Below are 23,776 nucleotides of genomic sequence, written 5' to 3'. Positions count from 1 at the left end.
GGGATATAATTTTTGCACACTTACAGTGGCCCTGCTGGGCTAGAGCCAGGTCCCTCTAAAACGCATTTTTCCCCTTCTCTTCTTTCCTCTCTAAAAGCATCACTTTTAAACCTAGATATTGTGTCTACCCATTTCCGGACTGTTTTCTTTTCAGGCATTCCTACACCTGGCAAAGCTAGAGCAAATCGCATGGTAAACCTGTTAAAGCCTGCTCACATTCTGCTGTTAACCCCTGGTTAGACTTCTCACGCGCTTGTGAGTCTATCGAAATCCTCCTAGGTTTGCGTGTTTTCATTGGATGCCGGTTTGTCTTTAGTGTTGTAGTTATTGATAATTGGGAATGATTGTTGGCTAACTTTTTTATAGCACTGGAGTAAATTACCATAGACCACCATGGCTCGATCCCCACTCTACTGAGACAAATGGATGAGATGGACGAGATTTTATTTTTTTTTTTTTGAGACAGGATTTCTCTGTGTATCTTTGGAGCCTGTCTTGGCACTCCATCTGTAGACCAGGCTGGCCTCGAACTCACAGAGATCTGCCTGTCTTTGCCTCCTGAGTGCTGGGATTAAAGACATGCACCACCACGGCCCAGCTTCAAATGGATGAGTTTTATGGAGCTACTGGTGTTCCTTAAAAGCTGGAAGGTGCTGGGGCTTTGCACTTAAGTCCTTGATGGTGCTGAGCAAGTGTTTCACTGATCCTAACTCCTCCATCACTTGAGGATTCTAGGTGGGTGCTCTCTCACTGAGCCATGCCCCAGCCCCTCACTAGGGATTCTAGACTGGTGCTCTCCCACTGAGCTACACCCTCTTTTCATTGGGGGATTCTAGACTGGCACTCTCCCACTGAGTCATGTCATTATCCCATTACTGGGGGATTCTAGGCAGGTGCTCTCCCATTGAACCATGCCTAAGCCCCTAACTGGGAATTCTAGCAATCGCTCTCCCATGGAGTCACGTCTCCAGCCCTGTTCCCTTTATTCTTTATGTGGCTGTTTCCTCCCAAGAATTTTCATCCAATGTAATATGTTTTGTGCTCCCGGGTCTTTTATTAATTAACCTAGCAACTCCTCAGCAAGAAAAAAAAGTATATAAATGGATGTTTTAAAGATTTCCTGTGACCTTAGTCACAGTCTGTGAAAGTCACTTGTAGATTGAGACAACAGGACCGTGCGGCAAACCGGGTCCTGTTAAGATATGACGGGTATTTAGACATGGAGAGGAAGAGAAAACCACTGTGAGTAGCAGTGTGCTCTCCTGAGAAGGTTGTGGGCAGTGTGGTGTTTCGACGAGGACTGTCACTGAATCAGCCCTTTGGTGTCCAGAGGTCCCTACCTGGGTATGATGCTTCCCCAATGGGCCAGGAACGTCTTTCATAGTGGAGCCCTTTGGGAAAGGGCTATGGGAAAGAGCTACCCCAATGGACTTTCTCTACATGAGCTATTTCTGGAAGGACTTTGTGTCCCCATAGACTAGAAGTCACCGTCTAAATTTCCAAGATTTTTAAAAAGTGCACAGGGTGTGTGTGTATGTGTGCACGTGTGCGTGTGTGTGCACACATGTGTGAATATGTGTAGGGAGATCAGAAGTCATTATCAGGTGTCATCCTTAGGATACTGTTCACCTCTGGTCTGTCATTGACCTGGAGCTCACCAAGGGAGCTAGACTGTCTTGTCACTGAGTCCCAGTGATCCTCCTGTCTGTGCCTCCCCAGTGCTAGGATTACACGCATGCTCCATGCATCTTAACATGACTTTTTGGGATCAAACGAATGGTCTCATGCTTGCAAGTGCTTTACAGGCTGAGTGAGACGTCTCCCCAGCCCCCAAGTTGGCAAAATGCATTTTACCTGCATCAAGGTTTATCTGGGTAAGGTGATACCTGGGTAAAGGCAGCAACAGAGTGTCTAACTAATGAGCTTTGCACATGCGTGATCTCTTGGCCTGGAGTTCACTATTACCTTGGGGATTCGAAAGCATCCTGCTCCCAACTTTGCGGGTTGAGGAATAGCCCGAATTTTGGACACAGAACTTGTGCTTGTGCTGTCTAGCCTGAAAGTTGGCTTGTGAGTTTGGAGCCTTAGCTTTGCGGGAAGTCCAATCCCTGGCCACTTCTGTGGGGGGAGGGATGCCCTGAGAGGAGCACAGGGGGCTGCCCCCGTGGTTCCCCAGAGCACACACTACCTGGGTGCTCTCATTAGGAGCTCCCTGCCTCAATAACAGATGTCACTCCTCCTTTAGCTGTGGCAGATTTCTCTGTGTGTCACCCCCAAACCTTCTCAAGTCCCAGCAGTGACGCCTGGCAAGCTATCAGGATCTGCCCCCCATCTATCTACTGCACCTGGCATCAGGGGATGAAGTGTCCCATTGCTGGGCATCCTGATTCCAGACTTCATCTCTCTCAAATGTCACTCAGCAATAAGAAGTCAGCAAACCCTCTGGCCTGTTCTTCCTTCCAGCCAACCTGCCACCATCTTCATGAGATCAGCTATGCCAGCTTGTGAGCGTCCATCAGGATGGGGCTTGTGAACTGTTGACGTTCCTGCTTAGGAATGTCTTAGGGTTTCTATTGCTGTGAAGAGGCACCCTGATCACAGCAATGCTTATAAAGGAAAACGTTTAATTGGGGCTGGCTCGCAGTTCAGAGGTTCAGTCCGTTATTGTCATGGCAGGAGACATGGCAGCATGCAGGCAGACATGGTGCTGGAGAGGTAGCTCAGAGTTCTACACCTGGATCAGAGACAGCAGGAAGAGAGAGTGACACTGGGCCTGGCTTCATCTTCTGAAACCCAAGCTCACCCCCATTGACACACTTCTTCCAACAAAGCCACACCTACTCCAAAAAGGCCACACTTCTCAATAGTGCTGCCCATTATATATATATATAATATTTTATATATATTATATAATTTATATATAATATATATATTATATAATGAAAATGGGGGCCATTTTCATTCAAGCCACCAGAGGGTGTGAGGGTCACTGGACCCTTGCTTGAATCTGGTCACTCCTCCCAGCCAGTTCTGCTCAGATTGCATGTGCCGTGGTGTCTCAGGGAGGAGCTAGAGTATGTAGGCTAGGAAAGGCTAGGGGAAAGAGGTCTTCATCTGCGCTTCTGTGGGGAAGTCACCATCCCTGCTGGGTGAAGGCTTCCCAGTGTGGCTACCCTGAGGTTCCCCATGCTCCCACCATTAATCCTTCTGCATGCTGTGTAAGCGAGCCCAGTAAGCTCACTGGTTCCTTCGGGTGAACTTCGATGGCCTCGAACTTTAGTTTGTCATTAGGACCTTGAGAGGGTGGACATTCTTTACGTCTTCCCCTAAGGAAGGGATTTAAACAGCACTTGCCGTTAGAGGCTTTGGAGACCCAGCAGCTGGACACTCTGGGCCTGGGAGTGATGGGTTTCCCCGCAGGAGGCACAGACCTTATGCAACTCAGGTTGGCATTTCCAGGATGTTTGCTGAAGCTGGGTGCAGGAGGCCATGGGGGTGAGTGGCCATGGGTACATAGTGAATTTTCTATTGAAAACAAACACAGAGAGGGACATTCCTGAAGTCCTAGCAAGGCAGGGATTGCTGTTAATAATTCTCTACACACAAGGACAGATGTCTCACGCCTGTTTCTGGAGCTCCTTGAGGGAAGAGGTGGTAACCCCGCCATTCCTGGAACTCAGGGACAGCCCATTGTCAAAGCAACAGAAAACACCTACCTCTTGTTTATTCTGAGTCTTTGGGGGTCCTGGTGGGGAATGTCTCAGCCTCCTGGCTCTATGGGTCATGCTGGGTGACTGTGGGTTTTCTGCCTGGCCAGGGCTGTACCCTCCTCTTGTCTGCTCCGGTCCTTTTGAGATGACCTGCTTTGACAAGGTTTGGGGGATGTAGGAGAGACTGTAGGTGAGGGGGTTGAGATGTGCATGTCAAAGCACCAGGCCACTTAACCCTGAGGCAGCAACACGTGTAATGGCTTCCAGTATGGCTTCAGTAATGGAGAGCTAACTTCCTGTGGCTGCAGCTTCATCCTTAGCTCAGTTTGGGCAGGGGTGGCTGTGGCCCTGTATTAATTACGTCTCTCGCTGCTGTGACAAACGCAGGACAGAAACAACTAAAGAAAGGAAGGGTTTGCTCTGGCTCCCAGTCTGAGGATGCTGTCCACCATGGCCTGGAAGTCATGGTGGCAAGAGTGTGGGGCAGCTGGTCACATTGCATCCATAGCCAGGAAGCAGGCAGATGAACACTGGCGCTCATCTTTCTCGTTTTTGTTCTCTGTGGAACCCGAGCCCACGGACTGGTGCTGCCCACACTCAGGGTGGGTCCTCCCATCTCCGTTAAGGAACTGAAACTCTCTCACAGGCATGCTAGGCGATTGTAGATCCCGTCAAGCTGAGAGACAACATTAGCCATCAACGGACCTGGTTTCACAGGGTGCTGCCCTCGCTCCACCTGCTCTTTAGGACAGCCAGGGTTATCTCAGGTCAAAAGAGTCCTCCCGGTTGTCTCCATCCATTTCTCTCTCTTTCTTGGACCTTCACAGTGGCCGTACTGGGAAAGTAGTCGTGATATTGTGTGGGGAGCTCTTGGTCGTTCAGTGCCGCATCATCCTCATCCCAGCCCTGAGAACACAGTTTCCATGACACCCTCCCTCTTCTTGGGGAAAGAGATAGAGGCAGAAAATACTGAGTCTGATTAAGGTCATATGGCTGGGATGGGACCAGGCAGTCACCCCCATCATGAGGAGCCTTCGTCACTACATTTCCTGGGAGAATGTTGGCTTGTTTTCCTGTTTCTGATTGGAGGGAAATGCTGTGATTCTCAAACGTGGGGCCAAGACACTTAGGGTCTCAGGGCTCCTGTGACCTCTTACACCAGGATTCAGGAACCCAGAGAGTGTTGTGTGTCCGTCTACTGACAGTGCTGTCACAGGTGGGAAGAGGACTGGGAGTATGACCCAGGGATAGAGCACTTGCTTAGCACGGGCAAGGCCTGAGTTAAATTCCCACTACTGGAAAAAGAGAGGGGGTTGTGGATGCGGGCTGGCAGTACAGTCCGGGCACAGCCCTGGATTCCATTCTTGGCTTCGTCAAAAAGTTAAAAAGGAAATTGTAAAAGAAAACTTTAAATATGCATTCATATATTTTTAACATTAGTATTAAAGTTATTAGCTTTTAACATAAAAATTTCCCACAATACAGTAATTCTGAACAAGTAAAATCTACTTCTTTAAATTTTTTTTACATTTTATTTTAATTAATTAAGTGTGTGTGTGTGTGCATGTGTGTGTATGTGTGCGTGCATGAATGTACACATATGGCGATCAGAGGACAACCTGCTGGAGTTGGGGTTTGCATTTCACCATGTAGGTCCTGGGATCAAACTCAGGTTATTCTGCTTGGTGACAAGTTCCCTTTACACTCTGAGCCATCTTGTGGTCCCAACACAACTGTCATGGCTTTGTTGTCAACTTGACATATCTGTGAAGAAGCAACTTTGATCCAGGAATTGCTTCCATCAGATTGGACTGTGTACAAATCTGTAGGACATTTTTGATTAAAGATTGATGTGGGAGGGCTACACCCTCTGTGGGAGATGCCACCCCTGCGCACGTGATTCAGGGCTACTTAAAGCAAAACAGATGGCATTTAATCCCAGCACTTGGGAAGTCTGAGGCAATGTGGGTTTCTAAGTTTGAGTCCAGTCTGGTCTACAGAGAGAGTTCTTGGACAGCCAGGGCTACAAAGAGAAACCCTATCTTGGAAAAACAAAACAAAAAGAGCAAGCAAGCTGAGCAAGTCAAGCAAGTCAGGAGGAACAAGCCTGTAAGCAGCATTCCCCACCAGCCTTGCTTCAGTTCCTGCTTCCAGGTTCCTGCCTTGTTGAGTTCCTGCATTCACTTCCCTTCACATTGAACTGTGAGCTGTAAGCTAAATAAACCTTTTCATCTCCAAGTTGCTTTCAATCAGTTTTTGTGTCACAGCTACAGGGGGCAAACTAGAACACCAAGTATTTTCCAAAATAAAAGCAATGCTTAGAAGAACATCAATCCAGACTGTTTCTGCAAAGCTTCTGTACGGCCTGACTGTGCAGACAGAGCTGGTCTCTTGTCTCTGCTGCCGAAACCTGCTGTCTCGGTCTCACTCATGCAGCCTCTGGCACAGTCCACATGGAGCATGAGACGATTATTAAATTAATTACATCTTAATATTATTGCGAACATGATTTGAAAGGGCCATGGGGTGCCTTTAGTGTTTCCTGGATCACACACTGAGAATCACGGGAGTTAGCTGCTCAGCCTCCAGAGCAGGACCTAAATTTGAGAGTCAGGTTTGCCATGTGGGAGTTGTAACAGTAAATGCCTCTTTTCTTGCCATTTGAGATGTATTTGAAATTTGGTTTGAGGCTCTAGATGGTTACGAAGGGTCCTCATCTGGAGGTAAGGTTTCAGAATCTAGGATTGTAGAGGCAGGCAGGGCCACCTTCCAGGCTGTGGAATGGAGGAGGCTGGATAGTGCCTTTGAGGTCTAGAAGGTGCAAGCAGAACAGTTGACCAGTTTTCAAAGAGAGACAAGCTGGATGTCAAAAAATTTCCTCCATTGGCATGGGGGTGCTGACTAGGCAACATTTACCCCTCTTTCCAGGTTCCAATAACAAACCAAAGTTCAGTTCCACCGAAGTTTACCCTGGGGACCAACGAACTTATAGCCCTTACTTACAGGAGCCCAGAGGACCCTAACACAGCCACATGGCAAGGTCTATATGCAGCGTGGATGGTGGCTTCTGAATGGCTACAGATGGCGACATAAATGGAGCCTCTTTCCTAGTCTTTCCAGTGTCAATCTTCTGGCCCTTTCCAGAAGCCTTGAGGCCATGTGTAATTTAGGGCAGAGTTGCATACAACTGTTGGGAAGTGTGGCTGGATACTCGGGTGAGGGTCCCACAAGCCTCCCTATCTCCTCCCTGATAGGGAATGCCAACAGTCACGTCCAGCCGTCATGACTTTTCTTGCCAAGACAGCTGAGCTCATGAGGATGACAGCTATTTGGTTTGGAGGGCATTGATGTCCAGCAGTGGACAAGTGGGAACAGGATCTCAGCGAGGTCTCTGCAGGTGTTGACTGCCAGAAAGAGGATTGGTTGAAGAAGTTTTCCTGGAGCTGTGTGACATGGGCTGGAGCAGTGAGAAGATGGGCAGGGATCAGGGACTCTGCTTTGTGAGACTGTCCAGGCAGGGGTACCGTTAGTGTGCACTGCCTGGAGTGGGGGAAAGAACTAGAACGGGAAGGGAGTGGAATGTGGACCTGCCGTGCACTGTTGCTCAAACCTGGGTGTGGGTTAGGGGAGGAGGTGCCTGAATCCATCCACAGGTGGGGTTGGGTGGGGTGCGAGACTGTCTTCTCTTTTGAAAAGATTTTCGTTTTTATGTATATATGTGTGGGTATGTGAACCTGTGTGTGTGTGTGTGTGTGTGTGTGTGTGTGTGTGTGTGAACATGTGGAGGTCAGAGGAGAGCGTCAGATCTCCTGGAGCTATAGTTATAGGTGGTTGTGAGCACCTGATGTGGATGCTGGGTACAAACTTGCGTCCTCTGCAAAAGCAAGCAGGCATTTGTAAGAGCTGAGCCATCTCTCCAGCTCCATGATTTTCTCCTTTAGATTTATTTGCTGTATTTTATGTGATGAGCACTTGTCTGCATGTATGTATGTATGTATGTATGTATGTATGTGTACCGTATGTGCCTGGGGAGGGCATAAGAGGTCATCAGATCCCCTGGAACTAGAGTCATGGATGGTTGTGAGTCACCATGTGGGTGCTGGGAACTGAGTCTTGGTCTCTGGAAGGATGGCAAGTGCTCTTAACTGCTGAGTTATCTCTCTGGTCATGGGACTTTTTTCTCAAAAGCGTAACCATATTGTAAATTCTGTGGCCACATGCTTGTATATGACCGAAACTTAAGTAAAATAGCTAACGACAGTTTATTTAAGCTGGTAAAATAAGTTGCGTTCAACACTTTAACTTCTCTCTGACGTGGTTTTCGACCATTGTGACAGTTCATATCTCCTGCTGTGCACCCTTGAGTCATCTTTGGCCTCCTGAGGCTCGTCCTGCGGTTAGACAGGGCTTCCCTCCTCCACTGCAGCACGGCAGAGCCATTTCTCACCCGTGAGTTTCACTCTTGGTGTGGTGCTCTTGGCCTTTAGTTTCCCTTCAGTTCGGAGAGCTCCCTTAAGGAGTTCCCTAAAGAAAGGACAAACCTTTCTTGTAGGTCAGAGGTAAAAAACTCCTACAAACTTTTTCTTGTTGGGGAAAATCTTCGTCTCCTTTTCACCCGTGAAGGACAGTTTTGCTGGGTATAGCTGGTGAAAATCTGGTGAGTCCTATGAGCCTCCCTTGTCTACGAGGAGTTACTTTTATCTTTCCACCTTCAAAATTCTCTCCTTGTTTGATTTTGACCAAAGACCTTAAAAGAAACCATGGCCCAAACCAATCCAAAGAAACTAAAAAGAATGTGGAAGAAAATGCACCCAAAGGAACCCCATGGAGGCCCATGGCAGTCAAACTGAGTTCATGACCGAACTAGCATGACCGAAGGGAAATCGTTTCACAGGGACAAAGAAGCTAGGCAATTCCGTCAATAGCGCTGGAGACAGCAAAGTTGTTTTTGGATATCTGCCGGGGAATTGTCATTTGCAAGGACCTGCAGGACAAAGGCAGCATTGTGGAAGATAGTCCCTGGGAGGCTAGTGGAAGAGAGAACATCCCATGATGCTTGGGGCACGGGTGGAAGAGCTTCCTTATAGAGACTGACTGTGAGATGGACAGAAGGGAACCATAAAGAGAGTCCCTAGAGGCCTTGGCTCTGTAGCCTTCCACACCCTGCCTCTCCTGTTCTGAAGCCTGTGACCAAGAAAGGACAAAGAGCATCACTATTCTTTCCTGGAAGACGGGAGACCAGAAGTGCTTGCATGCTAAGATTAGTCTAGGGAAGACACAGGTAGGATTAGCTGTCTCAGAGGCTTCACCCAAGTGCTTGATGATGAGGCCCTGGTGAGAGTGTGGTTATAAACAACTAAGTCTGTGGCTCGTGGCTTTGTTTGAGACCTCCCTCACCTGGCCTTGGTCATAATCTAACTTTGTTCTTCTGCTGGGTCTGGGCCGAGCACATCCTGGACAGCTGTTATAAATGGGCGGGGGGAAATGGAAGGCTATCTTTGAGGAAAGGAGGAGAGGAATATGGGGGACAGACATGGAATATGGAAAAATATTGCAGGCTGATTGCTGTCACCCCATGTGAGGGAGGAACACAAAAGTGAGGACCAGGGATGTCACAGGGCAGTTGCCTCCCTAGAGGAGGGGCAGTCCAGCTTAGTTGAATGTCCTCAGAAATCCAGGGTGGTCCTTGGGGATAACTGAGTACTGATAAGTTTAGAGTTGACATCATGGCTGAAGCCGGGACGTTCCCTGTCCACACACTTCTTTGGATACTGGCCATGCACACTGAGACAATGGGCACCGGTGGTAACAGGCATACTGCTGGAATGGGCATTTGTTGAATGAATAAGTTATTCACAATACACCAGAAATCCCATCGTTCACAGCTGCAGAAGACCGGTTCTGTGCCTGGCTCTGTATGCTGTGTCATTTGGCTGCCACCAGCCACTGGAACTTTCTGTGTTCTAACCGGAATCTTGGCCGTGCAGTAACAGGGAACAGGGCACAGTGGGTGTGTGAGCCTCAAGGTCATGCCTTCCTAAGTCTGTGTGTAGTTTCTGTGGTAGATGAGGTTTGTCCCAGGTTGGACCCTGTGATGCTTGTTGCCAGGCCAGGCTCTTCGGGGCCTCATCTGTCTTTCCAGACCAGCCTCTTCTCACCCCTGTACTCCGTAATGGGAAGAATGCTCCAGCCAATTGCAGCAGCTGCAGGGAAGGCCCTGCACTGCCTGGGAGGCGTGTCCTGCACTTCCTCCTCTATCTAGGCAGCAGCCACCGAGCCATCTCTCCCTCTCCACGAGTTTAATTTTAAAATGTGATGATAAATGTTGCTGTTTTCTTAATTTCACTATCAGATTGCATGGAGATCTGATAAGGAGTGGAAGGGGCGGCTCAGTGGTTAAGAGCACTGGCTGCTCTTGCAGGGGCCCAGGATTGGTTGCTAGCACCTGTCTCGATTTATAGCCATTTGTAACTTCATTTTCAAGGCAGCTATCTCCCTCTTCTGGCCTCTGACGTCACTGCACACATGTGCTACACAGACATACATACAGGTACACACCCAGACACACAAAGTAAAAATAAATAGATCTTAAAAAGAATGACGACTTTGGGGTTTGATGATAGAGGCATTGCTTAATAAGCTCTAGGCCCCAGGTTCCACACTCACTGCCTTAGATATGCAAGTGATGTTTGGATATTTGGTGGTATCTTGAGCTGCCAAGCCTGTTTATTGGTTGTAATAGTTTTTGGTGGATTCTTTAGGGTTGCTATGTAAAGTATGATGTCTTCTTCTATAGATATTTTCTCTGCTCTTCTCCTCCTGCCTTCCTCCCACCTTTTCCCTCCCTTCTTTCCTTTCTTTCTCCTTCCCCCCTCCCTCATTCCAGTGCCAGGCCTATAAGTCAGACAAGTTCTATGCCACTAAGCTTCATGCCAACCCTAGATAATTCTATTTTTCTTTCTAATCTTATTTACTATTTATTTTTAGTCTGAAATATATACTACAGAAGCAGTTTTTACATTTTTTATTTATTCCTTGAGAATGCCACATGTTTACAATGTGCTTTGATGATACTTTGGTATTCACCCCAACACTCCTCTCCAACTTCCTCCAGACACCCCCCTCCTCTCCTTCCCCCACTCCACCTTCATGTCTTCTTCTTCTTCTCGTTTTCCTTTTATCACCCATGGATAACCAGAGTTAGTGGTATCTGAATGCCCATGGTCATGAACCATCCTCTGAAGCATGGTCAATCCACCCAGGGCCACATTCCTGGGAAAAAAAACAACAACCAAAAACCTGATTTTCCTTTCTTCAGAAGCCAGACATTCTCAATAAATTTCTCATCTATGGTGGCAGGATGGAGGGTGGAGACTCCCAAGGCTCTTTGTCACCCATGCTGGGATGCTGACTGGCTTGATTTTCTGCAGGCAACCACAGTTTCCAAGTTCAAGGACGCAATGGCCTTGAAATATCCTGAAAATATCATAGTTCCACTTTTTTTCCTGATTTCTGGTTCTTATAGTCATATTGTCTCCTCTTCTGCAATGTTTCCTGAGCCTTAGTGACAGGGGATGTGATGTAGATGCCCCATTTGGGGTTGAGCACTTCCAAGACATTTATTGTCTGCACTTTGACAGATTAGGAGTCTCTGTATTGACTGCTATCCACCGCAAGAAGCTTCTCTGATGGATCTAATCTATGAGTATAAAGATAAATATTTAAAAGCAGTTTGATACTGTATATATTTAGCCAAGTTCCCCCAACTCGGGTCCTGTGATCTCCCCATCATGAATTCTAGGCCAGAATATCTGATGTATGTTTCCTCCTGTGGAGTGGATCCTAGATCCAAGCAGAAAGTGGTTGGGTCCTCAATAACATTCGTGCCACTATTGCATTCACAGCGTATTTTGTTGTGACCATCACCATCGTGGTCCACGAGGTTCACAGCTGGGCATGCTGTTGAGTACATTTTTTCTCAGAGCCTGCACAGCAGTTTTGGATGCTATGAAAGCTCTCCAGTGGGGAGGAAGCTTCTGTTTTGGTACCAGCTCACTTCCAAAGTATGTGGTGTCTTCAGCAATTGAAGCACAATTAATAAAAACTCAGAGACAGATATTGGGGTTTAACCTGAAGACCAGAAAAGAAAACCAGTCAGCCACTGACTTTTACTTCAACCTCAGTCCAAAAATGGTGATATTGCCTCCAGGAAACCTCAGAATGAGACTGTGACTGAGAGCTGTCTCCTTGAGCCCTATAGTCCTCTCTAGTTCTGGGATTAAGGGAGTGCACCACTACTGCCTGGTTTCTATTGCAAGCTAGTGTGGCTACTGGGAGTAAAGGTGTGTGTCATTGCTGCCTGGTCTGTAAGGCTGATGAGTGTGACTGTTTTGCTTTTCTGATCTTCAGGCAAGCTTTATTTATTAAAATACCAATGAAATGCCACCACAAGCAGTAGGGTCTTATCACTGGGTGCTGGTGGTAACCAAGAGCAATGGGCAGCAGCTTGTGTTGTTAGCAGAGGGAGTCTTGGAACACCTCTGACCAACAACTGGAAGAGAATACATGTATGTATTCACATGTATGTGTATATGTATGTATACATTTATTTGAAAGCCTATAAAATACTTGAGGAACAGACCTGGTCAGTCACCCTCATCAACTTAGATCATGAAACCCAATATGGACAAATTCAACAGAACTGCCCATGCATGCTTCAGCATTGCTAGGACATAAATTTCACTCAATTCAACTCAAACTATTTATTTATTTATTTACAAAATGCTAAGTTTACATGATTCTTTAGTGTTTGTGGTTTTGCATTAAAGTCCAAGTCCAGGAAAATGGGACCTTAAATAGCCACCTTTAAAAAAAATCAAATTTTATTTGTTCTTTGCCAGTCTCACATGTATATAATACATTTGGTCACACATCCTCATTACCACTTATCCCCATCCCACCTTGCTCAGTCCTGCTCCTCAGGGCAAGTCTCCCTTCTACCTTTTTGTCTGGTTTTGTTTTGTGACCACTGAATTTAAACAGACATAGAGCTGTCAGCAGGAGCATGGGCAACCCAGTCAAGGCCAAAGCACTGAAAATAAGAAGTTCTCCCCTAGCAGCCAGGACTGCCAGTAGTAGGGGCCCATGATCCTCTCCCTTCTCCAGTATTTTATTCCATTTCGTTGTCATATTGTCTTGCTCACCTCCAGGACGGGGTTGGGTAGCATTGTCAAGAGCAGACATTGGTTGGTCCTGATTCTGGGGAGTGATTCTGAGGGTTTGGTTTTGTAATAACACTTTACTGGGTTGAGAAAGTTCATAAGGCGTTGGAGCCCGCAAGTGCTTTTCCCACTGCCATTGAAATGCTAATCGCCTCTTTGCCATTTATTCCATTAGTGTGGTGTGCGGCACTGAGTCCTGGACACTTTCCTCTTGGGATTAATCCTGCTCGGCAGGGTTCACTGTCCCCTGTTCCTGCTCCTGGACAGCTGGGATTTCCTCAGCTTCTGCAGGTGCATTCTCAAGAGGCCTTGGAGTGTGGTGTAGGTTTGGGATGGGGATGGTACTGGCCTTTGACAAGTTGCGAAGTGTTCACTTCCATTCTCAGAGGAGACCGAGGAATCGGCCCGAGTTTCTTCAGCACTTAGCATTTGTCGAGAGGCCACCTTGGCCTGAGGTTTTCTTTGTGGGAGTTTTCAAATGATTAATTCAGTTTCTGCTCATTAGAGATCTGCCCAGATTGTTTCTTTACAAAAATATTAAATTGTCTGTGTCTGTGTGTGCAGAAGAGTTCAGGGTCATGAAGGCCTGAGGTATTGGGCGCCCTGGAGCTGTCTGTCGTACCAGGTGGTTGTGGTTATGAACTGCTCAGTAGAGGTACTGGGAATGGAATCTGTGACTTTGTTTCCCATCCAGAGGCGTGCCCATTCGAAGTTGCTCAGATCCCTACTCCCTGTTTCCTGGTGTGGTCAGTTCCCAGTACTGTCCTTCCCCTTCAATCGCTGGACACCCCAGCCTTTCCTCTTCTCTATCATTGGCCATCCCGACCCCATACTTTCCTTCAGTAGAGAAAGGTTCTCTAGCTGGCCAGCTCTTCAGATAAGTAACTTGGGCCTCCTTGACCTTCCGTGACTTTTTCAGTCTAGTCTGGATGGATTTTGCTTTGATTGTCTTGTTTCCATTCCTTCTGGGCCCTTCATCTTAGTCTGCCTTTCTTTTTCTACACCTGTTGGACAGAAGGCTATGCTACCTCTGAGGTGAGATTTTTCTAGCAGCTCCTTTTGGTGTTGGGCATTGAGTGCTCGCTGGGCAGGCGCTCTGCTGTGGAGCTGTGTCCCGGGCCCGCTTCTTCCTTTCCATGTAGATACCCACAGACAAAGGTTCCCTACGGAGCAGTGTGGTGAAGAATCCCCCAAGGTTTGTTTGAATGGGGTGACGGGGTGTCAGAGGCAGCAAAGCTCTGCTTGAGGGGCACATCTGTAGTCACAGCACTTGGAAGTAGAGGAAGGAACATCAAGAGTTCTACGTCATCCACTGCCACATAGTGAATTTGAGACTAGTCTGTGATACATTAGAGCCCACCTCAAAACATCAGGCGAGGGCATCTGGGGAGATGGCTCAGTGTTTAAGGGCACTGGCTGCTCTTACAGAGAACCTGGGTTTAGTTCCCAGATCCTCCATGACAGCTCACAACCATCTGCAACTCTAGTTCTAGGGGCTCTGATGCCCTTTATACATGCAGGCAAAACACCCACACACATAAAATAAAAATAAATAAATAATAAACATTTTAAAAGGGAGGAAAAAAGCAAACAAACACTCTACTCAAACTCCAAATCAAATTTAAATTAAAAAGTTTTTCATTTAATTTCCCCACCAGCAATGTCTGTATGATCCAGTTCCATCCAGTTCTTCTGCTTTCTTGACAACAGACAGCATTAATATTTTTTCTTTTAGCTATCCTGGTAGGCGTAGAGTCATAGATTATTGTAATTAGTATATTGACTGTGAGGCCCCTTTATCGTTGTGATATGAGTGGAAATGGCCGTCATAAAGGTGCCTCGTTCAGCTGTCGTTCACTTCGACTACACCGTCCCCCGTACCCTTCTCTTTTTCTGCCTCCCACTATTCTTCGTTCTCTCAGAGACTCTTTCTAGGATTCCCTTTGGAGAGAGAATGAGCCAGTGTCTTTCTGAGTTTGACTCATTTCACTTCATTTAATATCCAACCACATCTACTTTATTCTGCAAAAGATATTCCGTCCTTCATTATGGCTGAGTAATACTCCGTTATGTATCTGCTACATTTTCTTTACCTGCCGATGGACCTGGGCCCCTAATTTACTGTGTGGCACCATATGAGGCCGTGCAGGTGTCTCTGGTGTTGGTTCTGGCTCCTTCCCTAATCTTTCCGGGGTAGCATCTGCACCATCCTTGGCTGGGGATGAGCAGCTGCCGGGGGACTTACTGCTCTATGTTTCTTCCTTTGTAAAACACTGCCCCACGTGTTCCGCCACATCTGCCCTGGATTGTCATGGTTTGGGGTTTCATTGCTGAGTGTTGAGTGCTCTGCACCCTCAAGCGTGTGGCTTGCAAATGTTCACTCTGTGGTTTGTGTCAGGAGGTGGTTCTGCCTTGGCTGCTGCAATCCTGGAGTACGCTGTCTGCAGGGTCCAAGCAGGTGCCGCCTCACCTGCATCCGGAAGGTTTCATCCTAGTTCTTCTGAAAGCGTCAAGTCTCACGTTCCTCATGGAAGCCGTTATACAGTTTCATGAAACTCTGTTTAAGGCAAGCTTGTTTGGCACTCTGATTTTTTTCTCCACATGTGCAACCCTTCCACTATTGTTTGCTGTAAACGACCCTGCCTCACTGAACGGTCTGTGCCCTTGCTGGGAACCAGCTGTGTGTGTGTGTGTCTGCACGCATGTGTGCACTCGCACATGTGTGTATGTACACATGTGGCTTGATTCCCTGGGCTCTCCACTTCGGTCTATAGCTGTGTTCCTTTCTCTCCACCAGAACCAGCCAGACTTGATTGCTGTGGCTATACAATAAAGCTTGAAACTGGGTAGATGGATTCTTCTAACTTTCTTTTTTTTTTTTGCAGTTGTATGTGTGTGTGCGTGTGTGTACTTATGTAAGCTGATAATCCAGCCCAGGGCTCCCATTGAGTTAGACAAATTGGAGAGATGGCTCACCAGTTAAGAGCACTGACTGCTCCTGCAGAGGACCAGGGTTCTATTCCCAGCACCCACTTGGTGTATCACAGCTGTCTTTATATTCAGTTCCAAGGGATCTAGTGCTCTCTTCTGACTTCTGAGGGCACTGCACACACATGGTACACATACGTACATGTAGGCAGAACACTTGTGCACATAAAATAAAAATAAGTAAATCTTTAAAAAAGAAATATGTAATTTGTTTAATCACTGTGTAGAGTCTGAACACACCTCCTAAAATGCTTTATTTATACCTAAGAATTTCATTTTTTACAATTATTGATTTATTTTGTATTTATGTGGGGTGGCATAGGTGTGCACGTGGAGGGCAGAGATCAATCCGCAAGAATTAGTTTTCTTCCACCACGCAGGACCCAAGGGTTGAACTCAGGTCCAGAGGCTTGCCAGCAAACACCTTTACCTGCTGAGCCATCTTGATGTCCCCTTAAGTATTTCTTTTCTTTTTATCATTTGAGGGGGGGAGGGAATTCTGTAACATTGTGTTATGTGGAGTTGGTTTTGATATTTATATGTTCATCTTGTTTTTTTTTTTTTTTTGCATTGAGTTATTAACTGTGCCTGTGTCTGTGGTGTGCATGTGGAAGTCAGAGGTCAGCCTGGGTGAGTCAGTTCTCTCCAGCCACCAATCAGGACCCAGAGGTTGGACTCAGGTCCTGAGACTTGGCAGCAAGCTTCTTTCCCTGCTAAGCCATCTTGCTGGCCCTGAGTGCTCATCTTAAATCTCATGACCTCCATGTGATTTCTGGAGGATTTTTGAGTTTCTAGATTCCCTGTGGTTTTCTGTAACTGAGAAGCAGGGACCATTTGCTTCTAGATTGCTTTTACCTTTGCTACCTTGTTGCACTCGTGGGAGCATCTGGTGCTCACCAACAGCAGGAACAGCTGGTGCCTTCACCTCACCCCAAGCATACAGGCATTTCCTGGAAAGCACTTAGTTCCTTGGCTTCTTAATGACTGGTGGCTGAAGGGTTTCCTTGTAGATAGTGTCTATTAAGTTGAGGAAGTTCCCATCTTATTTTTAGGAGAGGTTTTTTTTTCCCCACAGATAGATGTTGAATTTTGTTAATTTTTTTTTTCAGGATGACACTTCTTAAAAATTAACTTTTTAAAACAAAATATTGAACCAGTAAATTCAACCTGATCATAGTGTATATTTATTTTTATATATGACTGAATTATAGTTGCTAATATTTATTTATATAAACATATAAATATTGTATTGTATGTGTGTGAGAGAGAGACATACATACATACAGACAGACAGATAGACAGAGACACACAGAGACAGACATAATCTCAGACATCCCAGTCTGATTTTGAACTCATCGAGTAGCTAAAGGTGACCTTTGACCTTCTGATCCCACTGCCTCTACCTCTCAAGTGCTACGCTTACAGTTGCACACCACCTACTGTGCTTTATTTATGCACTGCTGGGAATGAAACTGAGGGCTGCATATGCTAGGTAAGAGCTCTATCAACTGAGCTGTAGCTCCAGCTCCATTTGTAAACATTTTCAAGGATTTTCCATTGGGAATTCATGTTCATCTCTTGTTTTTTGCTTTTGTTTTCTGTTGTTGTTGTTGCATCTAGTTTTGGTAAGCAAGGTTTTTCATAAAACTTTATTATTTTTCTGTTATTGACACCACTGTTCTTACTGAAGGGCTCCTTACAATGAATTGGGATGTATTCTCTCCTCTTTTCTGGGGGACATTATGTATAGTTTGAATTACTAATTCTTCTTTTACAAATATATTAAAACATTTTTTGCATTTCATACATGTATTTAATGTATTTTGGTCTTATTCACCCTCCCTTTCCCATTCTCACTTCAATTCTCCCTTAAATATTTCATGTACTTCCCCAGTGAAATCAGGTGTATATGGAGGTTCCTTTTTTTCTTACAAAACTGTGAGTTTTAAAACTAGGAATTAAATTTCCTAATCAGTATAGAAGTTATTCATATTCTCCATTCACAATGTGCAGATTGTAATTTCATTTCTTGATGAAATGGCCTATTTCATTCTTTCTATGAAACATACAGGTGTGAAGTTGATTATAGTGTTCTGTCATAGCCTTTGCCTGTGTGGTCTGTGCTAATGCCTCCTGCATCGTCCCTGCGTGGTTTGTCTGTGGTCTGTGGTGATGTTTCCTGTATGGTCCCTGGGGTGTGTTGCTTGTGTGGTCTGTGATGATGCCTCCTGCATTGTCCCTGGGTGGCTTGTCTGTGGTCTTTGGTGATGCTTCCTGTATGGTCCCTGGGGTGTGTTGCTTGTGTGGTCTGTGATAATGCCTCTTGCATCTTCCCTGGGTGGTTTGTCTGTGGTCTGTGGTGATGCTTCCTGTATGGTCCCTGGGGTGTGTTGCTTGTGTGGTCTGTGATAATGCCTCCTGCATTGTCCCTGGGTGGTTTGTCTGTGGTCTGTGGTGATGCTTCCTGTATCATCCCTGGGGTGTTATCTGTGTGGTCTGTGTTGATGCCTCTTGCATCGTCCCTGGATGATTTGTCTGTGGTTTGTGGTGATGTTTCCTGTATCATCCCTGGGGTGTGTTATCTGTGTGGTCTGTGCTGATGCCTCAGCATTTTTCTGTGTATAGGGTATAACTTTAGAACTAATGTGTACACAGTTCAACTCAGGGTGATTAACACTGCCACCTTTTCATGTTTTTGTTTCCATTATATTTGGAACTTTCAACACCTTCTCTAGTTATTTTGAAACATGTAACTAACTATAGGATGTAATTGTTCTATTTGCTCTATACCTCTAGGATTGCTTCTTTCTTGTGCTGTGTTATCCATCTTCTCATTAGTCCCTCCTTCCTCTCCATGTCTTTGACTCTTGAGATTCCCATTCTACTCTGAGATCCTATGTAATCAACTTTTTAACTTCCATAAATAGGATTATGTGGAATTTATCTTACTGTACCTGGCTTATCTGCCTAATATGATGGCTTCCAGTCCACCAGAGTTGCCTATATGTTTGCAAAATTTACTGTCTACTTTCATGTTTTGTGATGTAGAAATGTAGAATTTGAGATTCCTGTGCATTTGTAATATATGCCTTGGGAACTGTGGATTCCTATGAGCAAATGGAAAGAATGTGTCGTGCTGTTCTGGGTGGGACAAAGTGTGGAATTGGCCCTTTCCTATTAGCCTGTCAGTGTTTTCATGCTCTTTGCTGCTCTTGTTTTTGCATATATATCAGGATTGCTGCTTCTTTGTCAATTACCACTTTAATCATTGTATAATGTTCATTTCTGTGTTTTCTCATCAAGTATGCTCTATCTACTATTGTCATAGTCATCTTGATTGTCTTGGATTTATGTAGTAAAATGTGTCTTCCATCATTCTGTTTTCTGCCTGCCTACGACATTATATTGGAAGTGAATTTTTGTAAACATTATATAATTATGTCTTTTAACAAGCTGCCCTGTCTTTTACTTAGCATAATTTTGACCACTTACATTTAAATGGAATTACTGCATGTAAGGGTTTGTGTTAGTTCTTTGAGGTTTTCTGTTTTCTTTTCCTTTTTTTCCTTATGGATTATGTGATACAGGGTCTCATTTTGGCTTATCTGTGTGAAGAAGTGTCTTCCAGTTTATCTTGTCCCTAACCAAGTGTTTGCTCTAGACACTGTACACACAGCTTCATCACCACTTGCTGTGAGGCTAGTATGAGTAATACACTTCATGTCCTTTTGTGACCCTCTGACCTCCCACTTATAATTGCGAAGTATTTCCTCTATATACATTTAGAGTCATATCAGATACGCTACAGTTTTTTATGTAACCGTCAATTTCAGATTTAGGAAATTTGGAAAGGGGAAGATTGCGTATTTTTTGTGTATTTTGCTCATTGTATGCATTTTCCCTTTCTGCTTCTTTAATCATTTCTTTGTTTGAAGAGGTTACTTTGGCCATCTTTAAAAGATATTGCATTTATTACTGTTGTATACATATGCATGTATGTGTATAATGTGTGTGTGTGTGTGTGTGTGTGTGTGTGGTACATGTGTCATAGAGCACACGTGGAGGTCAGAGGACAACTTCGTGGAGTTGGTTGCACCCTGATGTGCTGTTCCTTCCTGCTGCTGTGATGAAACACTTTGCCCAAAGACAACTTGGAGAGGAAAGTGCGTATGGCTGGTACTTTCAGGTCTCTCTCAGTCCTTAGTTGAGGGGAGTCAGGCAGGAACTTGAAGCAGAGACCATGGGAGAATACAACTTTCTGGCTCACTCACAGGCTCATGCTTAGTGGGCTGGGCCCTGCTACATCAGTTAACAATCAAGACAGTCTCCCACAGGCATGTGCCCAGGTTAGACTCCTTCAGCTGAGACTGCCGTCTCGGGTGACTCTAGGCTATGTCAAGTTGACAGTCAAAGCTGTTAGGCCGGGTGGGTTCTGAAGATTAACTCGGGTCCTCGGGCCTGTACCCGGCTGAACCATCTTGGGGCTCCACTTGGGCCACCTTGACAACACAGCTGCTGGTGACAGATCCGTACGAGTGCTCGTTTTGCTCTTCTCCCACACAGAGCATTTGGCAGCCGACCTCTGTTTTCCCTTGCTAAGTCCTGTGCTGTCTTCTGACTTTGTGGTTTCATTTATTTGTTTACTTTTTTATTTATTTTGGCTTTTCGAGGCAGGGTTTTTCTCTGTAGCCCTACCTGTCCTGGAACTAACTCTGTAGACCAGGGTGGCCTTGAACTCACAGGCCTTGAACCTGCCTCTGCCTCCCAAGTGTTGGGATTCAAGATGAGCGCCACCACCACCATGCTTGACTCCATGGTTCTTGATGAGAAGTTTGGTCCTCTTTTCGTGGTCCATGCCTTATATTTAAGGCATTGTTTTCCTCAATTTGTTTTCTAGACATTTCTATTGGCACTAGTTTTCACACATTTAATAATTTTGTAACTTTTTATAAAATTTCATGGGTTTATTTTCTCCCTTTTCTTTCTCTTCTTCTGCCTTCCTCTTTCCTTTCCACTTTTAAGACAGGATTCAATGTAGCTAGCTGAGAACACACTATATATATAGTCAAGGCCAGCCATGAATTTCTGATCCCCGTCTTCAACTCTCTGGTGCCGGGGTTTTAGATATGCATCACCACCCTCAGCTAGCTCTTGTTTTCTAATGCTGCCTCCATAGAGAAGGTGGGCATGAGCCCTGCTTACTTCCTTCAGGTAGAGCTAGAGTCCACGGCCCCTACAGACCCCCACCTGGAAAAGCTTCTGTCTTTATGGAAGATGTAGGAGTTCTACTGATAGCATTGGTGGGGTCGCCTTGTTGTCCTTGGACAGTGGTGGCAGCTCTGCTGCTCCTTATCTTCTGATGCTAGACCATAGTGCAGGGAAAAGCCGCACTGTAGCAGCCTGGTGACTGGAGGTCCAGGTTGCCTGAGATAGCCAGTCCGACTCTGGAGGGGAGGAGAGGATCCTTAATGCCAGTGGTGATGTCCCGCTTCCCACCTCCCTGCTTGGCAGAGTTAGAGGCCCTGGCACACCCACACAGAGTAGAAGCCCAAGCTCTTACTTGGACTTGCTGCTGGGGCAGATAGGGTTCTTGATTCTAGGTGTCTGGCCAGAGTTGCTAAAATGTCCTTTGACTGAAGACAGAGGACTTTGATTATGGGATTTCTCCTGTCCCACTGGGGTTTCTGGCAGGTTTGACATGATCGTGTGACTTTTCCTGGACAGCATTAGCAATGTCTGTTCTCTCTGGATAGAGTACCAGTGACCAAAACACAGACCAAAGAAATCACTGCATCAGTGTCTAACTCAGTGGACCAGTGAGGCCACTAACAGGAGCGTGTGTGAGGAGTTCTTACAGGAAGATGCATGAGAGTTACTCACAGGAGCCATGGGTGGGAGTGACATCTGCAGGAGCATGGATGACTTAAAGGCAGCTGCCATCACTGTCACCAGAAAGCCCCCCCCCCCACCGCAACATAGCTGACTCAGGAAAGCTGCACCCCGGGGGACTTCCTGCACCGCTTGCGGGCAGCTCCACTGATGAGTCCTCTCCCCAGCGCTGCCACTCTTCATACAGCCTTGGCTGGGCTCTCTCTGGGCTTCTAACTTCCTCAGCTTTAATTTCCTTAGTCCTGGGCATCGTGGGTCCCTCTTCCCTCCCTAAGGTAATAGCTACCCAACAGTTGGGAATGGGATGGGTGAAAGAACCCAGGACACTCACATGGTCCACCTCTCTGTTTGCTTTGCATCTGGCATCTGGGACCAGCTGTCCTGGGGAAGAGAACCAGCTCAGTTTTTCATTTGTCTAAAGGAAAAACAAAATAACTTGGTTTTTAAGCTCAGAAAAACTAAGATCTGTGGAAAGCTGGAAGCTGTGTCCCTCGCTGTCCCAACTGACAGTGCCTTGGCTTCTGTCTTCACAGGTTTAGAAACTTCTCCACCATCCAGAGTGCAGACTGTGGCTGCTGTAAGGAGCCTTCCTGTGGAACCCGACGTGCTGACGGCTCTGGTGAGTGAGAGCTTGGTCTCCTTGTCCTGCCACAGGGACAGTGCTGATGTTGCCCAAAATAAAACTATAAACCGACCCCAAACATTGTTAGATTGTTTCTGAGATTTGTGTGTGTGCGCGTGTGTATACAGGTGCACATCTGTATGTGCACATGTGTTCGGTGTTGGAGGTTTTCTTCTATAGTTTTCCAGTGTATGTTTTGAGATGGGACTTGTTGCTAAGCCTGGAGTACAGGTTGTCTTTCTCCACCCTCATGCTCACTGTCATTACAGATGTGTGCTGCCGTGCTCACTGGCGTTACAGATGTGTGCTGCCATGCTCACTGGCGTTACAGATGTGTGCTGTCGTGCTCACTGGTGTTACAGATGTGCACTGCCGTGCTCACTGGCGTTACAGATGTGTGCTGTCGTGCTCACTGGCGTTACAGATGTGTACTGCCGTGCTCACTGGCGTTACAGATGTGTGCTGCCATTCTCACTGTTATTACAGATGTGTGCTTCCGTGCTCACTGGTATTACAGATGTGTGCTGCCGTGCTCACTGGCGTTACAGATGTGTTCTGCCATGCTCACTGGTGTTACAGCTGTGTGCTGATGCTGATGTGCACAGCTTTACATGGGTGCTGGGGATCTAAACTCAGGTCCTCAGGCTTACGTGGCAGGAACTTTATATTTTGTCTTCTGAGTCAGCTCCCCAGCCCCTACTGAGTGGCTTTCAAGTGTCCTCTTTGTAATAACACTGTGTCACAATGTCAAAAGGTTGGGCATGCCCAGGAGAGATGATTTTGAATATTTCATTGTCTCGAAGCATTCTGGATTATCCCAAGTCATGTTCTCTACCTGTGTGTGTCCCAAACACCTGCCAGTGCTTCATTAGCCCAGAGGGTCCTCCATGCTTGGGACGGACTTTTCAGGAGTGGGAGAGAGATCCTAAAGTAGATGTGGAAGGGTGGGGCTGGCAGTACCTCTGTTTGTGGAGAGGAGGCAGGGGGCTCAGGGTTTTGGTCTTATTCAGGGCTTAGACTGCAGTTCCACAGCTGGTGCCTGCCCATTGCCCTTTTCTAGAAATAAAATGTTAGTTTGTTGATTGTGGTAAAATCCACACAACACAAACTTCCCATTGTAACAGTTTTCACTGGCTTGTTTGGTGGCTTCTCCTCTGTCATGTGGCCATTACTAGCGGCTTTCCAGAAGAAAGCTCCACTCCACTGAACACTCCGTTTCCCACCGCCAGGCTTTCTGTGGAGACTTGGACTCGACACAGGTGGAATCAGATCTGACCAGAGTGTGATGTCTGCTCCATGCTGTAGTGTGTATCTGAGCTTTATTCTTTCTATGCAATTGGGGAGGC

General features: G+C 46.2%; 1 protein-coding gene across 8 annotated transcripts in view; it reads left to right on the top strand.

Moving 5' to 3' along the window:
* The window catches only part of Shank2 (SH3 and multiple ankyrin repeat domains 2), a 456,357-nt gene that overhangs the window by 4,679 nt on the left and 427,902 nt on the right, over window positions 1-23,776 (top strand). For all 8 annotated transcript variants that reach the window (XM_041666922.1, XM_041666928.1, XM_041666925.1 and 5 more), the window contains exon 2: window positions 22,342-22,427. The gene's annotated coding sequence lies outside the window, so the exon portion shown is untranslated. The remainder of the gene's footprint in view (window positions 1-22,341; window positions 22,428-23,776) is intronic.

This window comes from Microtus oregoni, unplaced genomic scaffold (assembly GCF_018167655.1).
Source record: "Microtus oregoni isolate MIOR12 unplaced genomic scaffold, Mior012 000016F_ref0000370, whole genome shotgun sequence".
Lineage (NCBI taxonomy): Eukaryota > Metazoa > Chordata > Mammalia > Rodentia > Cricetidae > Microtus > Microtus oregoni.
The sequence above is the reverse complement of the archived record's forward strand: the minus strand, read 5'-3'. Positions and strand labels throughout refer to the sequence as shown.